Source organism: Oryx dammah, unplaced genomic scaffold (assembly GCF_014754425.2).
Source record: "Oryx dammah isolate SB20612 unplaced genomic scaffold, SCBI_Odam_1.1 HiC_scaffold_14, whole genome shotgun sequence".
NCBI lineage: Eukaryota > Metazoa > Chordata > Mammalia > Artiodactyla > Bovidae > Oryx > Oryx dammah.
The window spans coordinates 20,471,464-20,496,242 of NW_024070198.1; the positions used below are offsets into that span (position 1 = coordinate 20,471,464).

Consider the following 24,779-nt stretch of genomic DNA (forward strand, 5'->3'; position numbering starts at 1 on the left):
GCATTCTCTGGTCCAGAAGAACCCAACTCATGCCACCGCGTGACCTGTTATAACATTGAACCACACCTGAGTTTTAACCTCTCTGACAATAGAAACATATCTGACATTTCCTCTAAACTTTTGCCAACCATACTCCACCCTGCTGCCACATTTTGAGATCCTTACGACTGAAGCAACTTAGCAGCAGCAGCAGCAGCCCTATCTCTTGGAGAAGAAAATGGCAACCCACTCCAGTATCCTTGCCTGGAAAATTCCATGGACGAAGGAGCCTGGCAAGCTACAGTCCGTGGGGTTGCAAAGAGTTGGACACGACTGAGTGACTTCACTTTACTTTAAGGGTATCTCATCTTTTAGAAATGTCTCCCACACCTGAACAATCTGTTTGATAAAGTTATTGAAAGATCTCACATCTCATTTGAAATTCTGTCTCTACCACAAACTGTGTCAAATGTCACAGGGAGTGGGAGTTGTATTCTGTGACCGATAGTTAACTTACTAAGCTGCAGGCAAAGTGCTGCTTCTTGTATGCTGCCTTTGGAGCAAATGCCACAGGACTTAATTGCAGGTTCCAAGCAGTTGAGATTCTATACTAGGACTGCTGGAGGCAGGGCTTTCCCCTTTTCCAGACCCAGGTTACCCCCTCCCCCACCCTGGCCTTCACAAGCCTGCTGCACCCAAGCCACAGAGAGCTCACAAAGCCCAAGTGTCTGCTGTGCTGACTCACGGCGGCCCTTCTATGGCCAGGCCAGGACTGTCCAGAAGGGCCTGAGGGGGGCCCTCTCCTTTTGGCCATCTCCGGTAGGAACAGGGAACAGCTAGGGCCGGGCCAGGCTTTAAAACTTTGTGACCGACCAGAGGAAAACGAAAATGAAAGGGCAGACTGCACAGTCAGAATTCTGAACAGCAGTGAGGATTCACCCTTCAGTCTTTTTCTTTGCTTGTTTCATATCCATATGTTTTAAGTAAAACTCACATACCATAAAGTTAGCCATTTTAAGGTGAACAATAGGGTGACATCTTAGTCCATACGGAACACTGTGCAACCCCTACTTCTATACAGTTCTGAAACCTTTCCTTCACCCCAAAAGAAGACTTGTTCCACACTCTCCAAGTCTCCCTCATGCCAGCCCCTGGCAACTTCCAGTCTGCTTTCTGTCTCTATGGATCTACCTATTCAGGATATTTCACACAAATAGAATCCTACAAGATGTGACCTTCTGTCCACACAGACCTTCTGTGTCTGGCTTCCTCCTCTCAGCACAGTGATTTTGACGGTCACCCATGCTGTAGTATGTATCAGTACTTCACTCCTTTTTAATGCCAAATAATATACCATTGTATAAATATACCACAATTGCTTTCTCTATTCCTCTGTTGTTTCCACCTTTTGACTATCGTGAATTGTGTTGCTATGAACACTTGTGTGTAAGAAATTGAATGTGTGCGTGCTCACTCACATCCGACTCTGCTGCGACACCATGGACTATAGTCCGCCAGGCTCCTCTGCCCATGGGATTTTCCAGGCAAGAATACTGGAGTGGGTTGCCATTTCCTCCCCCAGGGGCTCTCCCCAACCCAGGGATCAAACCCACGTCTCCTGCTTGGCAGGAGGATTCTTTACCACTGAATCACCTGAGAAGTCCCAAATAATTGAGTCTGGTCTTCAATTTATTTGGGTTTATACCTAGGAGAGGAATGGCTAGATTGTATGGCAATCATACATTTAACTCTTTGCAGAACCACCAAACTGTTTTCCACAGCAGATGCACCATTTATGTTTCCACAAGCAATGCTCCTATCACGCATATTCTTTTACTTTTTTCACCCTTTATACTTAACATGTACCCATTTGTTCCCTTCCTGCTCCCTACTTGCAAGAAAGCCCAGTTCCCACTGACTTCCCTTTCCCACGGGGTAGAGGATGGGAGAAGCTGCACCTCTAGTAGAAAGATGATCCCCCCATAAACCGGGGCAGCAGGAGCCCCTCTGGCTTTATGCTTTGCCTCTGCTCTTGCCTCTTCAACAAACAGGATTCTGTGACCAGGAACAGAGGAGGGCAGGCTTCCATCTCCCTGTGGCACACCCACCACAGCCATTTATGTTATCCCATAAAACGACCTTCCCAGAGCCCTCCAACACTTCCCTCCTTACACAGAATATTCTATTAAACTGTCTTAAACAGCCAAAACTGAGAACAGAAAGGAAGCAGCTCCGTGTGGAAACTGCCAACCTTGGCTCAGCTCTGCAGGCGAGTGTTTTAACTCTTAGCTCAAGCTTAAGATCTCCGAAGACACAACCCCGAGCCTTGTGCTGCCCATCCCCCCTGCTAAAGGGCCTGCCTGTCTGAGCTTGTCTGGGCCTGGCTGGGCGCAGACATGAATGGAAAGGAAGAGCTTCCCTCTCCACCCCCTCTCACCGGGGTTACTGCTGGTCACAGAGCTATTTACATTTACAACAGCCCAACAGCGCCTGATCAGGCGGGAGCCAATCAGCAGCCCCCAAGCTTGTCTGACTCCGTCTGCGCCAATCAGGAGGTGCTATCCTTATAACCTCTCTCTCTTTGAATCACACAGGGCGGTTGTCGCCTGTTTTGGGGAGGGTAGCCTGACTCAAGAGTTCAGGCTCTCTCTAGACCTCAGTTTGCCATTCACTGGAATGGGGAAAATACTGAAACAACACTCAGCTGGGGAGACAACTGCACATAGAATTCTAGGAGGGTGTTATAAACGAATGGAGAACACGGTGTCTTCCTTCCCAGCACAGATCCTGTGCTTTTGTGCTTCGAAAAATTGTATTGAGAGAGTTTCTCCTCCCTCACTGCCACCCCCTCTCTGACTCAGGATTATCAATATGGGCTCTTAATCCATGATTGTCTTGCAGGCGGTGCGACGTTGCTGACCACAACAGGCCAGTAGGCAGAGCTAATTTTTATTCTCACCAACAATAGTGCAAACACCTGTCAGTAAAAGGCAAAGAGCAAAGGATCAGCAAAACAGGCTAAAGACTGGATAGTCACAGGATAGAGCAGAAGCAAGAACGTGTTTGGGAGTGGTCAGGGCTGATGTAACCGGAACATGCAGGACTTGGAGTGCAACGTGGCGAGAGGCCTTGAAAGCCAGCCTGGAGCGTTTAAACATGCTTCCGTGAGTGACACAGAGCCCCGGGAGCCACCAGCTATTTTCAAGCAGGAGAAGGAAATAATCTCCGTTCTTCCAGAAGTTATCTCTGATGATTCAGAAAGCTGATCAAGGATCAAATTAGGGCTGGAAGATCAGATAGGAGGTCATGAGACCTAAACACTAGGATAGTAATGGCCAAATGGAAAGGACGGGCACCAGGTTGAGAGGTCTTTTGGAGTCAAATCGATAGCACTTAATTGATTGGATGCTTCCCAGGTAGCACTAGTGGTAAATAATGATCCTGCCAAGGCAGGAGACAGAAGAGACACGGGTTTGATCCTTGGGTTGGGAAGATCCCTGGGAGGAGGGTATGGCAACTCACTCCAGTATTCTTGCCTTTAGAATCCCATGGACAGAGGAACCTGGTAGGCTATAGTCCATGGGGTCACAAAGAATCGGACACGACTGAAGCAGCTTAGCACGCATGAGAGATGAACTGGGAGAGTAGTCAGAAATGACTTTGAGGTTTCACTCCTGTTTGACTGGAAAGGAAGCACCTGTACTAACTGAAATAGGTGGTTTAAAAAAGAGAGAGAAGCAGATCTCGGAAAGAGAATAGGAGTTCAACTTTTAATAAGTGGAGTTGAAATTACAAGAATATCTATGTGGAAAAAATACCTAGTAGACTGTAGGGAATAGGGATCTTAGTGCTAGGAAGAGAAATAAAGATGAGCTCCAAGGGATTTATACTGAAACTAGGAAGAAAACTGATCACCTGGAAGGGACTGCACAGTAAGCAGATTCAGCAACAGCATCTTGGGAAATACTGACACTTAACAGGAAGAAAGAGGACACAGAGTTAGCAAAACCTAGACTAACAAGTATGAGATATGAGGGAAAACAAGCAAGCAAACTAGAACAGCATATGAGAAGTAAAATATTAATTCCAGGAAGAGGGAGCAGGACATTGCAAAAAACAGATATCTGACAAAAGGACATTGGTTAAATAAATTATGAAACGTTCATTTAATTGACTATTATGCAGAAATTAAGATTATCTCGTAAAATTATTGCCATCAGAAGATGTTTAATAAATCTTGTTAAGAGAAGCATTCCTTTTTAAAAATAGTATGTGCAAAATTATTTTTTAAAATTACATATATGACTGCAAATGGGTATGAGGGAAATTTTAGGGGGAGGGAACTGTTCTATATGCTGATTGAGGCAGTAGTAACACAACTGTATACAACTGCCAAACATCCTCAAACCATAATGCCTTAGAAAAGGAGAAGTGGCTGTCGATGGTGTCTATTTCATAGAGTTATTCTGGGAATTAAGTGGCATGGTGCCTGGAACATAAGAAGGGCTTGGTCAGTGGCGAAGGAAAGGGTAATGGTAAAGAAGGAAAAACTTCTTCCTCTTCCCTTTCTAGGTTTGTCTGTTGTTCTAAGAATTAAGTTGACATGAGACAGATTAACAAGAGATAATAAAATTCAACTGCATACATATAGGGGCCCTATAAGAAAAATGAGATCCAAAGACAGCTGTTACAGGTCTTGGGAGAAGTAAGCCACTCCTCACCGGATTTGTCCAACCTCTAGTATGAGGTGTGATAATGGATGAGCTTACCTCTTTGATTTCACCTAATTCTTAAAAAATATTTAACTTTTTAAAAAAGTCTTTATTGAATTTATTACAATATTGTTTCTGTTTTTATGCTTTGGTTTTTTGGCTGGGAGGCATGTGTGATCTTAGCTCCCTGACCAGAGATTGAACCCTCATTCCCGGCATTGAAAGGTGAAGTCTTAACTACTAGACAGGCAGGGAAGTCCCAGGTTCCACCTAATTTTAAGACTCTATGATTTTAAGTACATGAAAGCCCTTTCTCAAGGTGATAGAAGTTAAATTTTGTTGTTTTCAGTCTTGGAATGGATGTCCACCTTGCCTCTTTTGATTGTCTGAGCAATATCCCATCTCTTTATGGTTTTAAGCACATCTATTTAAATTACCTTTATGACCTGGAAGAGAGGAGCTTAAAATGGTAATGTCTGGCTGATAACAACTAACTGGATTTCAAAGTAGGCCTCTGGTAGAAATTTTATTATTATTGTATTTTATTGAAGTATAGGTTATTTACAATATTACATTAGATTCAGGTAGACTGACTAAACTGAACTGAACTGATACAGCATAGTGATTCCGTTTTTTTTTTTTTTTTACAGATTATACTCCATTAAAAGTTATCATAAGATAATGGCTATAATTCCCTGTGCTATATAATATATCCCTGTTTCTCTATTTTATATACAGTAGTTGATGTCTCTTAGCTCCATACCCCTAATTTTCCACTCTGCCTTTCCCTATCCCCTTTGGAAACTACTAGTTTGTTTTCCGTGAGTCTGTTTTACATATACATTCATTTCTGTTATTTTTTATTTATTGGTGTTTTTTAGATCATACATAAGTGATATTATACAGTATTTGTCTTTCTCTGTCTGCCTTATTTTACTAAGCATAATGTTCTCTAGGTCCATCTATGGTGTCACAAATGGCAAAATTTCATTTTCTCTTAATGTCTGAGTGAAGTTCCATTGTGGGATTTCCCAGATGGCTCAGTGGTAAAGAATCTGCCTGCCAATGCAGGAGACACAGGCGGCGTGGGTTCAGTCCCTGGGTCGGGAAGATCCCCTGGAGAAAGGAATGGCAACCCATTCCAGTATTCTTGACTGGAAAATCCCATGGACAGAGGAGCCTCACAGGGTCACAAAGAGCTGGACATGACTGAGCACACACGCATACAAAATTCCATTGTGTGTGTGTGTGCAAGCGCGCGCGCATGCGTATGCCACATCTTCCTCATCCACCTGTCTGTTGAGGGGCATTTGGGTTGCTTCCGTATCTTGGCTGTTGTAAACAGTGCTGCTATGAACATTCAGGTGCATGTATTTGATTATTTGGCTTTAATATGGGTACACATTATATTTTATTATCTGTATCTCTCAGTTTGGCATGCTGCAATATAATGGAGAAACTATTAGATGAGGAGTTAATAGGTCCTAGTTTCAGGTGAAACTAAATGAATGACTTTGAGAGAGGCATTAAATGCAGGAGTTCTCAACATGTGATCCATATACACCTGGAGATCCCCCAAGAAGCTCTCAGGGATCTTTGAGACCCTTCAATGAACTTCATGATAATATTCAACCTTTGTTTGTCTTTTTTCACCATCATGTTGACATTTGTACCAAGTAATGTAAACTTTTTGCACCTTGACAGGAATCAAGGCAGCAGCACCAAAATATACTAGGGTCATTGTATTTCTGTCACCCACTTGGAGGGAGTTCAGTTTCACTTAAAACTGTTTTTGATTAGGAAGTAAAATTTATTAATTATACTAAATCTTGACAGTTGAGAACATATCCTTTAAAGGTTTTGTGTTAAAAACAGGACGTATGCATAGAGCACTTCTGCTGTCACAAAACGATGATATAATCTTAAGAAAAAGCAGTACTGTAAACATTTGAGTTGTAAGTTAAATTAAGCACTTTTTTCTAATCATTTTTTTCATATAATATCATTTTTACTTAAAGGAATGACTGACAGGCAAACTATAGACATTCAGACAGATGTTATTTAGAACATTAGTGACTATTTTCATCAATGAAAACATCAGCTTGTTTTCATTAGTGAAATCTAGGAAAAAACTGCCAGTATATGTTCTCATGATAAAATTTGAGCTTTCAAGGAAAAGTTAGAAGTTAGGAAAACTTGCATGTGGCATTGAGTTGGACGACTTCCCCCAAATTACAGACTCCTCTGATGAAATCAGTGGTATTATTAATGATGGTGATTTTTTAATATTGTAGAATGAAATGTGTCAACATTTTGGAAGATTTGCATAACTTTGTAAGCCAGTGTTTTCAAAATGAACAAAGAGCATTACAAAATCATGCATGGATAAAAGGTGCATTTGAAATGCAAGAGAGATCAATGGATTCTAATAAAAACAAAAAGTTCATTGATGTGGTTTCATATTCCGCACTGCAACTAACCTTTAAGTTGGTTGGTATTTTTCCATAAAAATTTGTTATGTTATCTGTTTATGTTAACACGTAATAGGTTACTTTTGACTAGATGGACCTTTGTTGGCAAAGTAATGTCTCTGCTTTTTAATATGCTGTCTAGGTTGGTCATAACTTTTCTTCCAAGGAGCAAGCGTCTTTTAATTTCATGGCTGCAATCACCATCTGCAGTGATTTTGGAGCCCCCCAAAATGAAGTCTGTCACTGTTACCATTGTTTCCCCATCTATTTGCCATGAAGTGATGGGACCAGATGCCATGATCTTAGTTTTCTGAATGTTGAGTTTTAAGCCGACTTTTTCACTCTCCTGTCACAAAGAGTTGGACACAACTGAGCAACTGAACTGAACTGAATAGGTTACTATCTTACAGGTTATTGATAGGTTGTTGTTTAGTCACTCAGTCGTGTCTACCTCTTTGCAACCCAGTGGACTGTAGCCCATTAGGCTTCTCTAGCAGAGAATCCATGGGATTCTCCAGGCAAAAATACTGGAGTGGGTTACTGTGCCCTTCTCCAGAGGATCTTCTCAACTCAGGGATCTAACCTGTGTCTCCTGAATTGGCAGGCCACCAGGGAAGCTCTAATGATAGGTTATGTGGGTTTATTATATAAAGCCCATATAAACAAACCCTCTTCAGAGTCCTCTATTTTTTTATAACAGCTCTATTGAGATATAATTCACATACCATAAAATTCAGCTATTTAAAGTGTATAGTTCACTGGTGTTTAGTATATTCACAGGATTGTGTAACCATCATCACAATCAATTTTAGCAGAGCCTCACTAAACAATTATTAGCAAACTGATTAATATAGCATAAACAATCTTGCCTATGTTCTCAGGGAGGCAGAAAGAAAAGTTACTTTTTTGGAAGTCACTGCCCCACCCCCAGCCACTTTCTGCTGTCAATTTGCTAAACTTGCAATTAGTTAGACTCATAGCCTTTTGTTCCCCACCTGAACTGTTAAGCAAAATCTTCTACATGCTGTTTGTAAAATTAATATTTTGAATATAAGCATGGTAAATTTCATCTTTTGTTAATCTTAACTTTGCAACCCTTTGAGTTTTTTGAATCCCCAATTCATTCCTCTAAGATATTAAATATCTCTTCCAGCTTTGCTTAATTGAAAATAGGATAAGTATGCCTTCTCTGTCACAGATAAGAGGGTTGTCTAGGTCAGAGCCAAGGACAGTGCAAAATGTTTTGAACTAATCTAAAATGAGAGATTCTTCTCCCCTGAGTACCATGCAATGAACAGATAAGCTCACCTGACCTACCAGGGTCACTTAACTGTGTCCTCCAAAACGTTCTCTCGTTTATATCATGGGCCAGCCTTAGAACCAGAGCCAGTAGATAGCCAGTGAAAGGGAAAGAAAAAATATTCTAGAATTTGGTAGCTTAAGGATAATGTTCTCTGCAAAAATAACCAAAGCTAATAGGGCTTTTGCCTTTTATCCCTGGTGAGGGCAACACAGTAAGATGAAAGGTTAACAGCAATAGTCTGTTACCCAAGTGTTAACAACTTGGCAAGTGTGGGTATCTGCTAAAAGCAGATGTACCCTGAGGCCATCCCTGTCTCTAAAGAAGGAGAATCTAAAGGAAGAAGGAGTAGAAGGTGCATTTAGAATCAAGGGTTTGGGAATCAAGATATTCAGTGAAATGTAAAGAAGAGGAAATACATTAGGAGAGATTATCTGAGTCTCTTTGAGATTTGTAACATCAATGAAAAGGCTTTAAACTGTCCCCGGAGAAGTTATCTACTGATAATGGACTAAAGGTAATCCAGGGTTCCTAACAAGATCCCAGAAGGGCAGATCCCAGACTCAACCAGTGTTTCCCTTTCCTCTGTCAGAACTTTGGTTTGTTGAGGTGGTGGAGGTACTGGGGAGAGGCTGGCGATTCATGAGATAAGACAGGATTTGATAATAGATTGAAGGGGTGGAGAATGTTGCAATGGGCTCTGTTCACTTGAAAAGTCTTTTGTAGTTTCTTTGAATTTTGTTTTTATTTTAGACCTAAGTTGTACATAAAAGAGTCAAATATTTTTATAAGTCTTGTTTTGAAAACAGCGGTATGCCATCCACCTCTCCTTACCATTTTCTGTTCCACAGAAGTAACTATTTTCAACTCTTCTTTATTGAATTTATCAATATTGCTTCTGTTTTTTTTTTTTTTTTAATGTTTTGGTTTTTTGGCTGTAAAGCAGGTGGGATCTTAGCTCCCCAACCAGGGATTGAACCCTCATCCCCAGTGGACTGCCAGGAAAGTCCCCATTTTCAACTCTTTTTAGCTGACTCTTTTGGCATTTACTTCTGTATCTCTAAATGACAGGCTTATGTGGCTATCTGTTGGTATATAGATTTCACATACGTTGTTTATTGACTTCCCTCCATGAAAGATGAGACTACCACCTTCATTATCATTATCACCACCACCACCACATTCACATGGGCTGAGCAGGCTTCACCTTCCCTGTCCTCTCCAAATGGCTGTGTTCTGATATTTGGTTAAAACAACATTCAGTGTTTATATTGCTATGACTATGTAAATATGGCTCACATATAAGCCATGCAATATACCCATGATTTCTTGCTTGCACAACCTTTTGTTTTCTCTGGCCCTCATGATGACATTTATTTCATTTAGTTTTCTATCTAGTTAATCATCAATTCAACCCAAATTCCCCGTTAATTGTCTACATCCCTTCTCAATAAATTTGGTCATGTTAGGTATTCTCTCAGTTTCATCTTCTTGAAGAAATCTCCCCTGGAGCCCTCTCATCTGCTCCAACCTAGACTGGTTACTCTTTAAGCCGGTGCAGAGCTCTTGTTCTGGGAATTCTCTTTGCCATCATCGTAGAGATTCCCTTTTCTTCTTTTCTAGGTTGGATTCCCTGCTCCTGTATCCTGTGTGACCCTTTTTTCTTGGTTTCTTCTTTTTCTGAAGAAACCCATTCTCTGTATTAATCTCATGAAAAAGAGTGTTCTTAAGATAGTCTCTTTGTCCTTAGTTTTCCAAAATTTCATGATGCTGTGCCTTGGTCTGGATCCATTTTCATTCAACATCAAGGACTTTGGTGGATTCTTCAATCTAGAAATCCTTGTCATTCAATTCTGATAAATTTTTTGATTGATTATTTCTTCCTCATCCACTCTTTATTCTCTCACTCTAGAGTCTCCAGAATTGATCCTTTATTAGAAAAAAAAAGTATTCTCTTTTATTTTCCATGTCTTTTTCTTTTGCTTGATTTTCTAGGCGGTTTCTTCAACTTCACCCTACAAACTTCTATTGCATTTTTTTAAGATTTTATGATACTTTAATTTCTAAAAGTTCTTTTGGAGTTTTCCTTTTTATTGCCTCTTATCTTGTTCTATGGATGCAATATTTTCATTTATTCCTTTAAAAATATTAATGATAATGTGAGGGAATATTTTCATTCTCTTTGCATAGTCTCTTGTCCTCCAAGTTTTTCCTTTTTCCTGTTTTTTTGGGGGGCAGATATGTTTCCACAGATAACAGATGATCCTTAGTTCTCTTTCTACATACAAGTGTAGGGCACCAAAGAGCCAGTCAGAGGCTCTAAGCATGTGTTGGACACATTTGATTTCCAGTGGACATAAGCAGATCTCTGTGTTTCTGACTGGATTCTTTCTTTGAGGCATCCTCAATACCATAGGTTTTTCCTTTTAGGCTATCAGCCTCTGCAAAGAAGCCCCCTTCAATTTCCTGCCTGAATAGTTCAGCTTGGCTGCCAGCATTTAGAAGCTGAAAGAGGAAAGAGGCCGACCTTCAATATGTAAATATTCTACGGAGCATGGGAATATTTTGTATAATATTGTGTGGTTTCTGTCTCCTGAATGGACCCAGATTGATATAATAACTCTTTCTTTAACTGAATCTGGTGTTTCCCCATCAAGAGACCCTTCATTTTACCCTGTCCAATGAATAAACCTCCAGTGTTATGTGTTGAGTTGAGGTACCACCAAATCTTGAACCTTAGTGGCTTCTTGAGTGTAAATCACAATGCTTCTTGGTTCTCCCCAACAGCTGGCTTAAGCTTTAGCTTTCCAGGTTCTACTAAGACAGTAATCATTTTTTCATCTGTTTTCCAGCTTCTGAACTCTTATTGTGGACTTGTCTCTCTTCTTTATGTCCTTGTGAGATTCAGTTCAGTTCAGGCGCTCAGTTGTGTCCAACCCTTTGCGACCCCATGAACCGAAGCACGCAAGGCCTCCCTGTCCATCACCAGCTCCCGGAGTCCACCCAAACCCATGTCCATCGAGTCGGTGATGCCATCCAACCATCTCATCCTCTGTCATCCCCTTCTCCTCCTGCCCTCAATCTTTCCCAGCATCAGGGTCTTTTCAAATGAGTCAGCTCTTCGCAACAGATGGCCAAAGTATTGGAGTTTCAGCTTCAACATCAAGTCCCTCCAATGAACACCCAGGACTGATCTGGGTGGACTGATGGACTGGTTGGATCTCCTTGCAGTCCAAGGGACTCTCAATCTTCTCTAACACCACAGTTCAAAAGCATCAATTCTTTGGTGCTCAGCTTTCTTAATAGTCCAACTCTCACATCTGTACATGACCACTGGAAAAACCATAGCCTTGACTAGACTGACCTTTGTTGGCAAAGTAATGTCTCTGCTTTTTAATATGCTGTCTAGGTTGGTCATAACTTTTCTTCCAAGGAGTAAGCATCTTTTAATTTCATGGCTGCAATCACCATCTGCAGTGATTTTGGAGCCTAAAAAATAAAGTCTGCCATTGTTTCCACTGTTTCCCTATCTATTTCCCATGAAGTGATGGGATGCTATGATCTTAGGTTTTCGAATGTTGAGCTTTAAGCCAGCTTTTTCACTCTCCTCTTTCACTTTCATCAAGAGGCTCTTTAGTTTTTCTTCACTTTCTGCCATAAGGGTGGTGTCATCTGCATATCTGAGGTTATTGATATTTCTCCTAGCAATCTTGACTCCAGCTTGTGCTTCTTCCAGCCCAGCATTTCTCATGATGTACTCTGCATAGAAGTTAAATAAGCAGGGTGACAATATACAGCCTTGACGTACTCCTTTTCCTATTTGGAACCAGTCTGTTGTTCCATGTCCAGTTCTAACTGTTGCTTCCTGACCTGCATATAGGTTTCTCAAGAGGCAGGTCAGGTGGTCTGGTATTCCCATCTCTTTCAGAATTTTCCACAGTTTATTGTGATCCACACAGTCAAAGGCTTTGGCATAGTCAATAAAGCAGAAATAGATGTTTTTCTGGAACTCTCTTGCTTTTTCGATGATCCAGTGGATGTTGGCGATTTGATCTCTGGTTCCTCTGCCTTTTCTAAAACCAGCTTGGTATGCCTCCTTTACTATTATTTTACTAGGGTTTAGGGAGGGAGCAAATGCATGTATTCAAAATGTCTTCCTTATCTGGAAACTTTCCTGTAGTCTCTCAGAACCTATTTATCCCACATAGATTCATGGAGTGCCTCATACTGCTTAAGCACTCGGGATGCGTCAGTGAACAAAACAGAATATCCTTGTACTTATAGAATTTACATTTGTGTGCTTATCTGTGTGTGTGTAAGGAGAGATAATAAAAATAAACCTAAATCCATAGAGTATATATTAGGTATTATATAGGTAAGGTAGAATGTGCATCAGGAGGAGAGAGTATGGAGAAAATGGAACCCTCCTACACTGTTGGTAGGAATGTAAACTGGTATAGTCACTATGGAGAACAGTATGGAGGGTCCTTAAAAAAACTAAAAATAGAATTACTATATGATCCAGAAATTCTACTTGTGGGCATATATCTGGAAAAGACAAAAACTAATTCAAACAAATACCTGCACCCCAATGTTCACAGCAACACTATTTACAATAGCTAAAACATGGAAGCAATGTAAGTGTTCATTGATAGATGAATAGGACAAAGAAAATGTGGTATGTATATACAATGGAATATTACTCAGCCATAAAAAAGAATTAAAACCTGCCATTTGCAGCAATATGAATTAGACTCAGAGATTATCATACTAAAAATGAAGTAATTCAAATATATGATATAACTTATATGTGGAATCTAAACAAATGATACAAATGAACTTATTTTTAAAACAAATTAGACTCAGACATAGAAAACAAACTTATGGTAACCAAAAGAGAAAGGAAGAGAGGGATAAATTAGGAGAATGGGATTAATAGATACATCGGAGAAGGCAATGGCACCCCACTCCAGTACTCTTGCCTGGAAAATCCCATGGAAGGAGGAACCCAGAAGGCTGCAGTCCATGGGGTCGCTGAGGGTCAGACACGACTGAGCGACTTCACTTTGATTTTCACTTTCATGCATTGGAGAAGGAAATGGCAATCCACTCCAGTGTTCTTGCCTGGAGAATCCCAGGGACAGGGGAGCCTGGTGGGCTGCCGTCTATGGGGTCGCACAGAGTCAGACACGACTGAAGCGACTTAGCAGCACCACTATATAGAAAATAGATAAACAACAAGGACCTACTATATAATTCAGGGGACTATATTCAATATCTTGTAATAATCTATAATGGAAAAGAATTTGGAGAACACATATAAATATGAACCACTTTGCTGTATACCTCAAACTAACACAATACTGTAGATCAACTATACTTCAATTTAAAGAAAGTACAGCAGGAATCAGTAGTAATTGGCAGGGGGGAAGGTTGTAGTATTTATTAATAATAAAATGATCAGTGTAGGTCTTATCAAGAAAGTAAAATTTGAGCAAAGACTTGAAGGAATTGGAATAATAAATATGTGTATTTCTTGTTGGATGGATTTCCACATATTTTCCACAAGTTTAGCCTCTGTTTATCCTTAGCTTAAAGGGAGACCAAAATCTTCTCTTTATTTTGCACTCTCACTGTACTTGGCTTATAACTCTTCAGAGAACCCAACCTCACTAGCTGCCTACATCCTGGAGAGATATTTGAACTTAGGGGCTAACCAGCCATATTCTTTTGGGTAAAACACAATTCCTGAATCTCAGTTTTTCCATTTGTATGTGGGAATGATGGTGAATCACTCGGCTTCATTCTCTACCTGGAAGCTAGTACCTATTTCTTCTAAGGTTAGAAAAATAAAAGCACAATAAAAATTATGTGATGAGCATGACATCTTTGATGACAAGAGAGAAGGAAACATTTTTTTTGGCAGGGAGAAAATACTGAACTTATTTTGGACTTTAGATTTACTAGGGGCTTCCATGATAGCTCAGTTGGTAAAGAATCCACCTGCAATGCAGGAGACCCCGGTTCGATTCCTGGGTCAGGAAGATCCGCTGGAGGATGGATAGCCTACCCACTCCAGTATTCTTGGGCTCCCCTTGTGGCTCAGCTGGTAAAGAATCTGTCTGCAATGCAGGAGACTTGGGTTCAATTCCTGGGATGGGAAGCTCCCCTGGAGACCGGAAAGGCTATTCACTCCAGTATTCCTGCCTGGAGAATTCCATGGACTGTATAGTCCATGGGGTCACAAAGAGTTGGACACAACAGAGTGACTCTCACTTCACTTAGATTTACTCTGGGGTATACTGAAGTAAGCTGGTTTGACCCTACCAATCCCACTCAGCCACCCCTCAAGCTCCCACCCACAGTTTTGCAGGCTGACTTCATGATCATTTGGCCAAGCAATATTCTTCCATCCAGCGTCACAATCAAAGGAACTAACTTTGAGTGCTTACATGCCCAGTACTATGCTGGTGCTTTGCCTGTTGATATTCACAACAGTCTGATGAGACATAAGTTTCTAGCCCTAATTTCAAGTAAGGAAACTGAATGGTAGAGTTTTTGAAATGTGAGCAAATTAACAAGAAAATAAAAACCCCATTTTATTTAGTAGGTATATTATTATGGGTTCTTCTGAGAAAGAACCAAAGAGACTTTTACCTACCCATCTCGCCATCTATTGACTGATGAACAAATGGATAGGTTTACTATAAGGAATTGTTTTACATGATGATGGAGGCTGAGAAGCAAACACCTGCAGAAGTTATTATCTATGCAAGCTAGACACCTGGAAGAGTGGGTGGTATAGTGCCAATGTTCCATAAAACATTCTGAACTGCAACTCCAGGAGGCTGTCTTCTCAGGCTGTTGTGAGTGTCAACAGCTGAAGCACCAGTATGCTATTCACCCATGTTGATATATCTGTAGTCATTATGTATTATATACGTCTAATATTTCCTGACGGCTCAGTGGTAAAGAATCCACCTGCCAATTCATGAGACACGGGTTCTATCCATGGTTCGGAAAGACCCCCTGGAGGAGGAAATGGCAATCCACTCCAGTATTCTTGCCTAGGAAATCCTGTGGACAGAGGAACCTGGTGGGCTATGGGGTTGCAAAGAGTCAGACACAACTGAATGACTAAACAACAACAAGTGACTAATATTAATATAATACACGTAACATAGATATAATATTATAGCTATTCATCACTGATAAATCCATAGTTATTCATCCATTCTGATACTGATGGGCATTTGTTATCAACTTTTTGCTATTAATATTTACATCTGTCTCCTTGTAAACACAAGCAAGATTTACTCTAGAATTGGAAGTTTTGGGTCACAAGATTGGGTCACCAGCATCTTAGACTTTATTCAGTTCAGTTCAGTTGCTCAGTTGTGTCCGACTCTTTGTGACCCCGGACTATGCACGCCAGGCTTCCTTGTCCATCACCAACTTCCAGAGCTTGCTCAAACGCATGTCCATCAAGTCAGTGATGCCATTCATCCATCTCATCCTCTGTCATCCCCTTCTCCTCCTGCCTTCAATCTTTCCCAGCATCAGGGTCTTTTCCAAGGAGTCAGTTCTTCGCATCAGGTAGCCAAAGTATTGGAGCTTCAGCTTCCAATGAATATTTAGGGCTGATTTCCCTTAGGATTGACTGGTTTGATCTCCTTGCAGTCCAAGGGACTCTCAAGAGTCTTCTCCAAAGCATCAATTCTTTGGCACTCAGCTTTCTTTATAGTCCAACTCTCACATCCATACATGACCACTGGAAAAACCATAGTTTTGACTAGATGGACCTTTGTTGGCAAAGTAATATCTCTGCTTTTTAATATGCTGTCTAGGTTGGTCATAGCTTTTCTTCCAAGGAGTAAGTGTCTTTTAATTTCATGACTACAGTCACCATCTGCAGTGATTTTGGAGCCCCCCAAAATAAAGTCTGTTACTGTTTCCATTGTTTCCCCATCTATTTGCCATGAAGTGATGGGACCAGATGCCATGATCTTAATTTCCTGAATGTTGAGTTTTAAGCCAACTTTTTCACTTTCCTCTTTCATTTTCATCAGGAGGCTCTTTAGTTCCTCTTCGCTTTCTGCCATAATGGTGGTGTCATCTGCATATCTGAGGTTATTGATATTTTTCCTGGCAATCTTGACTCCAGCTTGTGCTTCATCCAGCTCAGCGTTTCTCATGATGTACTCTGCATATAAAAGTTAAATAAGCAGGGTGACAATATACAGCCTTGACGTACTATTTTCCCAATTTGGAACTAGTCTGTTGACTTTATTAGATGCTAAAAAATTTCCCCCCAAAATGGTTGTAACAATTTACAGTCTCACTGGCAGCACAGAGTTTCCACTATTCCATTTACTCACCAACACTTGATAGTTTCAGACCTACTTTCCAATGTACTCTTGTAGCTTTAATTCCCCCTGCTTGCCTTCTTTAATCTTTGATTTCAGCTAAATTATAGTACACACTGATACCTGAATATATCCTGTAATGTACTTCCTTTCTCCCTCAATATTTATTGAATAAGTATACTATGCCAGAGGCCCAGCTAAATATTAGGAAACATATATGAAAAGACATAGCTCCTGTCCTAAAAGACTTTATACTTCCCTGGAGGGACAAGACTTGCAAGTAGGATTTAGAATATAATTGTTATAATGCAAGTCTGTATAAATTACAGTAGACAGTAAGGCAGAAGCAGCACACAAATGTTCCTCCATTTGGGGCAGGGAAAGGAAGGGGAGTGGGAGAGACGGTCAGCAGAGCCTTCCGAGAGGAAATAGTTCGCCCATGTTTTCACTCTGGAAGATCTTGTCCTTTTCATGACCAGCTCCAAGGCCAACTCCACACAAAATGTCCCAATCACCCAAGGGAAGTACTTTGCATTTTCCTTACAGCCAGCATTATACCGTCTTATATTATTGTAGATATCTGTATATGTATGCCTTACCTTTTCTACTAAATTATAAATTTATTTGTGGGAGGTGTTTCTGTCTTAGACCTCCTTCTGTCTCCCACCCAGCCTGGAAGATTACTGATATATACTGTAAATTCAGTCAATGTTGCTGAATGAAAGATTAAAACAAAAGAGTAGGGGCTAAATCATTTGGCTTCCTTTCTTTCAAATGCTTGACTTTTGAAACATTTTAACTAATTACTAAATCAGACTGATTTGGGGCTATTATCCAAGTAACAGGAAGACTTTTAAAAAATCCTTTATAAACATTTATTTTTTTAATTTAATTAATTAAAAAAATATTTTTCAAAGTCAGTTGCCCAATTCCTTTGGTGCAAAAAAACATATTATGTAACCTTATAAAATCTGGCCAATCAAAAAGACTTTCTCTAGTCTTGTTTCCTGCTTCCTTAATAAACTCTATATGCCCATTTCAAAAGATCTTGGCAACATTAGTTCATTATCACTGTACCCATCAGCAGAATGAAAAATGTTGGCATATTTTTTTGGTATAGCAATGGAGAAATGAGGTTGGAGCAATTTAGGACTTGCTAGGAATTTAGCTAGTGGCTTCTATACTCTCTATAGAATGTTTTCCTCTTTCTCTTCCAACCTAAGTTCCCACCTCATACTGAAACTGACAGCTTGATTTTGTTCCAGGATTTTGTGAGAAACATATACTAGCTATTAACTAACAAACCTATATGAAGAAATTTTCATAACTTTTTATATATACCCACTTAAGTGAAAGTGTAGTTGTTCAGTAGTGTCCAGGCTTTTGCGACTCCATGGACTGTAGCCCATGAGGCTCCTCTGTCCGTGGAATTCTCTTGGCAAGAATCCTGGAGTGGATTGCCATTCCCTTCCCCAGGGCATCTTCCCAACTCAGGGACTGAACCCTGGTCTCCCGCATTGCAGGCAGATTCTTTACCAGGTGAGCCGCAAGGGAAGGCACCCACTGAAGGACATTCTCTATACAGATGAAAACAGAAAGCTTCACAAACTTCAGTTCAATCCAGTTGCTTAGTCGTGTCCGACTCTTTGCGACCCCATGAACCGCAGCACACCAGGCCTCCCTGTCCATCACAAACTCCTGGAGTTTACCCAAACTCATGTTCAGAGTCGGTGATGCCATCCAACCATCTCATCCTCTGTCGTCCCCTTCTCCTCCTGCCTTCAGTCTTTTCCCAGCATCAGGGTCTTTTCCAAGGAGTCAGTTCTTCGCATCAGGTAGCCAAAGTATTGGAGCTTCAGCTTCAGCATCAGTCCTTCCAATGAATTCTTAGGACTGATTTCCTTTAGGATTGACTGGTTTGATCTCCTTGCAGTCCAAGCGACTCTCAAGAGTCTTCTCCAAAGCATCAATTCTTCAGCACTTAGCTTTCTTTATAATCCAACTCTCACATCCATACATGACTACTGGAAAAACCAGAGCTTTGACTAGACAGACCTTTGTTGGCAAAGTAATGTCTCTGCTTTTTAATATGCTGTCTAGGTTGGTCATAGCTTTTCTTCCAAGGAGCAAGCGTCTTTTAATTTCATGGCTGCAGTCACCATGTGCAGTGATTTTGGAGCCCCCCAAAATAAAGTCTGTCACTGTTTCTATTGTTTCCCCATCTATTTGCCATGAAGTGATGGGACCAAGCTGAAGCTGAATGGCTCTCTGAAGACCTATAAGACCTTTTAGAACTAACACCCAAAACAGATGTCCTTTTCATTATAGGGGACTGGAATGCAAAAGTAGGAAGTCATTAACACCTGGAGTAACAGGCAAATTTGGCCTTTGAGTACAGAATGAAGCAGGGCAAAGGCTAATAGAGTTTTGCCAACAGAACACACTGGTCACAGCAAACACCCTCTTCCAGCAACACAAGAGAAGACTCTACACATGGACATCACCAGATGGTCAACACTGAAATCAGATTGATTATATTCTTTGCAGCCAAAGATGGAGAAGCTCTATACAGTCAGCAAAAACAAGACCAGGAGCTGACTGTGGCTCAGATTATGAACTTCTTATTGTCAAATTCAGACTTAAATTGAAGAAAGTGGGGGAAAACCACTAGACCATTCATGTATGACTTAATCAAATCCCTTATGATTATACAGTGGAAGTGAGAAATGGATTTAAGGGACTAGATCTGATAGACATAGTGCCTGATGAACTACAGGTGGAGGTTCATGACATTGTACAGGAGACAGGGATCAAGACCATCCCCAAGAAAAATAAATGCAAAAATGCAAAATGGCTGTCTGAGGAGCCCTTACAAATACCAGTGAAAAGAAGAGAGGCAAAAAGCAAAGGAGAAAAGGAAAGATATACCCATTTGAATTCAGAGTTCCAAAGAATAGCAAGGAGAGATAAGAAAGCCTTCCTCAGTGATCCATGCAAAAAAAATAGAGGAAAACAACAGAATGGGAAAGATTAGAGATCTCTTCAAGAAAATTAGAGATACCAAGGGAACATTTCATGCAAAGATGGGCTCAATAAAGGACAGAAATAGTACAGACCTACAGGAGCAGAAGATATTAAGAAGAGGTGGCAAGAATACACAGAAGAACTGTATAAAAAAGATCTTCATGACCCACATAATCACGATGGTGTGATCACTCACCTAGAGCCAGACATCCTGGAATGTGAAGTCAAGTGGGCCTTAGGAAAATCACTACGAACAAAGCTAGTGGAGGTGATGGAATTTCAGTTGAGCTATTTCAAATCCTAAAAGATAATGCTGTGAAAGTGCTGCACTCAATATGCCAGCAAATTTGGAACACTCAGCAGTGGCCACAGGACTGGGAAAGGTCAGTTTTCATTCCAATCCCCAAGAAAGGCAATGCCAAAGAATGCTCAAACTACCGCACAATTGCACTCATCTCACATGCTAGTAAAGTAATGCTCAAAATTCTCCAAGCCAGGCTTCAGCAATATGTAAACTGTGAACTTCCAGATGTTCAAGCTGATTTTAGAAAAGGCACAGGAACCAGAAATCAAATTGCTAACACCACTGGATCATCGAAAAAGAAAGAGTTCCAGAAAAATATCTATTTCTGCTTTATTGACTATGCCAAAGCCTTTGACTGTGTGGATCACAATAAACTGTGGAAAATTCTGAAAGAGATGGGAAACCCAACCACTTGACCTGCCTCTTGAGAAAGCTGTATGCAGGTCAGGAAGCAACAGTTAGAACTGGACATGGAACAACAGACTGGTTCCAAATAGGAAAAGGAGTACATCAAGGCTGTATATCGTCACCCTGCTTATTTAACTTCTATGCAGAGTACATCATGAGAAATGCTGGGCTGGAAGAAGCACAAGCTGGAATCAAGATTGCTGGGAAAAATATCAATAACCTCAGATATGCAGATGACACCACCCTTATGGCAGAAAGTGAAAAACTAAAGAGCCTCTTGATGAAAGTGAAAGAGGAGAGTGAAAATTGGCTTAAAACTCAACATTCATAAAACTAAGATAATGGCATCCAATCCCATCACTTCATGGCAAATAGATGGGGAAACAGTGGAAACAGTGGCAACAGTGGCTGACTATTTTGGGGGGCTCCAAAATCACTACAGATGGTGATTGCAGCCATGAAATTAAAAGGCGCTTACTCCTTGGAAGGAAAGTTATGACCAACCTAGACAGCATATTAAAAAGCAGAGACATTACTTTGTCAACAAAGCCAAGGCTATGGTTTTTCCAGTAGTCATGTATGGATGTGAGAGTTGGACTATAAAGAAAGCTGAGCATCAAAGAATTGATGCTTTTGAACTGTGGTGTTGGAGAAGACTCTTGAGAGTCCCTTGGACTGCAAGCAGATCCAACCAGTCCATTCTAAAGGAGATCAGTCCTAGGTGTTCATTGGAAGGACTGATGTTGAAGCTGAAACTCCAATACTTTGGCCACCTCATGAGAAGAGCTGACTCATTTGAAAAGACCCTGATGCTGGGAAAGATTGAGGGCAGGAGGAGAAGGGGACTACAGAGGATGAGATGGCTGGATGGCATCACCAACTCAATGGACATGAGTTTGGGTAAACTCCAGGAGTTGGTGATGGATAGGGAGGCCTGGTGTGCTGCAATTCATGGGGTCACAAAGAGTTGGACATGACTGAGCGACTGAACTGAACTGAACTGAACTGATGGGACCAGATGCCATGATCTTCATTTTCTGAATGTTGAGCTTTAAGCCAACTTTTTCACTCTCCTCTTTCACTTTCATCAAGAGGCTCTTTAGTTCTTACTTGCTTTCTGCCATTAGGGTGGTGTCATCTGTATGTCTGAAGTTATTGATACTTCCCCCGGCAATCTGATTCCAGCTTGCCTCATCCAGCCTGGCACGTCACATGCTGTACTCTGCATATAAGTTAAATAAGCAGGGTGACAATATACAGCCTTGAAATACTCCTTTCCCGATTTGCAACCAGCCCGTTGTTCCATGTCCGGTTCTAATTGTTGCTTCTTGACCTGCATACAGATTTCTCAGGAGGAAAGTCAGTTGGTCTGGTATCCCCGTCACTTTAAGAATTTTCCAGTTTGTTGTGATCCAAAACAGTCAAAGGCTTTGACGTAGTCAATAAAGTAGAAGTAGGTGTTTTTCTGGAACTATTTTGCTTTTTCAATGATCCAGTGGATGTTGGCAATTTGGTCTCTGGTTCCTCTGCCTTTTCTAAATCCAGGTTGAACATCTGGAAGTTCACGGTTTATGTACTGTTGAAGCCTGGCTTGGAGAATTTTGAATGTTATTTTACTAGCATGTGAGATGCGTGTAATTGTTCAGTAGATAGAGCATTCTTTGGCATTGTCTTTCTTTGCAATTGGAATGAAAACTGACATTTTCCAGTCCTTGGCCACTGCTGAGTTTTGCAAATTTGCTGGCATATTGAGTGCAGCACTTTCACAGCTTCATCTTTCAGGATTTGAAATAGCTCAACTGGAATTCTATCACCTCCACTAGCTTTGTTTGTTGTGATGCTTCCTAAGGCCCACTTGACTTCACATGTCAGGATATCTGGCTCTAGGTGAGTGATCACATATCATAGGTATCTGGGTCATGAAGATCTTTTTTGTATAGTTCTTCTGTGTATTCTTCCCACCTCTTTTTTATATCTTCTGCTTCTGTTAAGTCCATACCATTTCTGTCCTTTATTGAGCCCATCTTTGCATGAAATATTCCCTTGGTATATCTAATTTTCTTAAAGAGATCTCTAGTCTTAAACATAGGTGAGAATATTCCACATTGGCTTGTAAATCCTCTGTGTTAAAAAGACTAATATGCAACCTTCCCAGATTTTAGGTTGGGAAAGAGATACAGCGGATACCAAAGATATCCATACCCATAGACTCTTTGTTGCCAACTCAGCTACACTGGTGACTTGGACATATCAGTGGAAGCTTAGTTTGAAGCCAAAATCTATTAACAGGTTTACCTTACCAAGAATTGGAATGGGAAATGATAATCTTTCATGAAGGAAGATAAGAGATAAGTACTTGCTTATCATAGTGAGAATCTTTAGCTTTTCCTTCATGAGGGAAATTCCCTTTGCATCTAACCTTCTGCAGATTCTAAGAAAAAAAAAAAAAGATTCTTTTCATGAAGACATTTGCAAAATCAAGTGTAATGTTTTTATCTTCTTTGAACATTTCACAGAAAAAGCTATTGTTGCAGTGAGTTAGTTGCCACAAAAATCAGGAGGAAACACATAGGAATTCACTCATCTCACTTGGTGATGGGGGACCAGCACACAAGACCTACAGTAATGTCTCCAAACTTCAAGGTGAGTGTATGTAATCCTTCCTGCAGTTACTAGACTTGTATGAAGAAAGTGGACCTCTTCACAACATTATATTCAACCAGGGACTTTATAAGAATGGTGCATGGGATAAAGAGGATGGTGAGTCTCTCCAGTCAGGCATAGGGTCTAACATTCAGTGGTGCCAGGATGCAGAAGCCAGAGGGCAGAATGATGGCTTCAGGCAGGAATCAACTGGTGTCTCTGCTTCTTCTGTCATCAGCTCTTCTTTCCATTTTCTGAGACATGCACTTCTCTCTCACTGTCCCATATATTCATTCCACTCTGCCCTCTGTTTGGGAAGAAAAAGACACTAGGCCCTTGCACAGCCCTGTTCCTGGTCTACTACTGAAGGGCTTACCTTCAATTATTCTTAGCTTGGACATCCATACTCCTTTCCCCTCAGTCTGGCAACTTAGTGAGTGATTAAATAAAAGGAAAAGGTATTGGTCAACCTTTTTCAGATGCCAGTAAAATGGATACCTTCCTACCTTTTGGATTCATCCAACAAAGCTAATAAATTTTTCTAATCCTATATTTCTTAGTCTGTGAGTTCAACTGACTTAATCCCAGATTAAGATAAAGTATCAAATTCAACGTCAGACAGACCAGGCAATGCCAAAATTTTGACACTAACATTGAAGAGAGAAGTAGTTCTCCTGTTCAGCTGAGCATGCCTACTCTCAAACAATTTAAAATTCCAGAATTTTGGAACTGGTAGAGACCTTTGTCCTTGTGACTATCCCTTAGTCTTGCTACTCATGAGTCTTGCCTCCAAAAATGTCCACTTTATGTGAAGTGGAACTCTGGTGCAGCCAGAATTTTTTCTGTTACCTCTTTGTAATCAGAGAGAACGCAAGTGGCTGAGATTGTTGTCAGTATGTGGGTGTGGCTGGGGGAAAAATACCCTCTGTGACCAACAGTTCTTTCATCACTGTACTCTGCTTTCATACTGTTGCTCATGAATAAAACATATTCACAGGACATTTTGTACTTTTCTTTCCTTATTCAGTTTATGCAGATAGCCACTTCCTTTGGGCAGTAGGACAGAAACCTCAGTTCTGTGTAGCTAGTGATGAAGAAAAAGAGGCATGAAGAAACTACAGCATTTGTGGAAGAGCACATGATGGGACCCTCTTAGAAACAGGATGAAAAGTCACAGTCCTGGACTCTGGGCCCATAAATTGGTCTGTTTTCTTCCCAGTGAAAAGCTTGTTTACTAAAGAAATTCACAATAACTTTCTTTTGGGGGGGACTTTCTTCTGGGGACTTTGTCTTGTCTTTAAGAAGAAAGAAAGGAAAGGAGAGAAAGAGAATCAAAGTAGTTTCAGTTTTTTACAAAATTACAAACTTGGGCCAGTTTGAAAATATGAACACTCCATAAAGTGAATATGAATTCTTTGCTTTGGTAACAAGAACAAGGTAAATCATATGGAAAGTCACACGCAACCAGTGCGGTTAGGTTCAATCTGAATGGAGTTAAGACAGCCACATGTTCATCCTGAGATGCTGGGGGGAGCTGGGGCTGGCCTGACCAGATCATGTCACCTTCAGTCA

The 24,779-nt window shown here is 40.7% G+C and overlaps 1 long non-coding RNA gene across 1 annotated transcript in view; it reads left to right on the top strand.

Annotated features, from left to right (window-relative positions):
* The first annotated feature begins 3,036 nt into the window (after positions 1-3,036).
* Positions 3,037-24,779, top strand: part of LOC120873507 — a 39,909-nt gene continuing 18,166 nt past the window's right edge. Inside the window, exons 1-2 of the long non-coding RNA XR_005723477.1 lie at positions 3,037-3,143; positions 23,081-23,207. This is a non-coding gene — a long non-coding RNA (uncharacterized LOC120873507). The remainder of the gene's footprint in view (positions 3,144-23,080; positions 23,208-24,779) is intronic.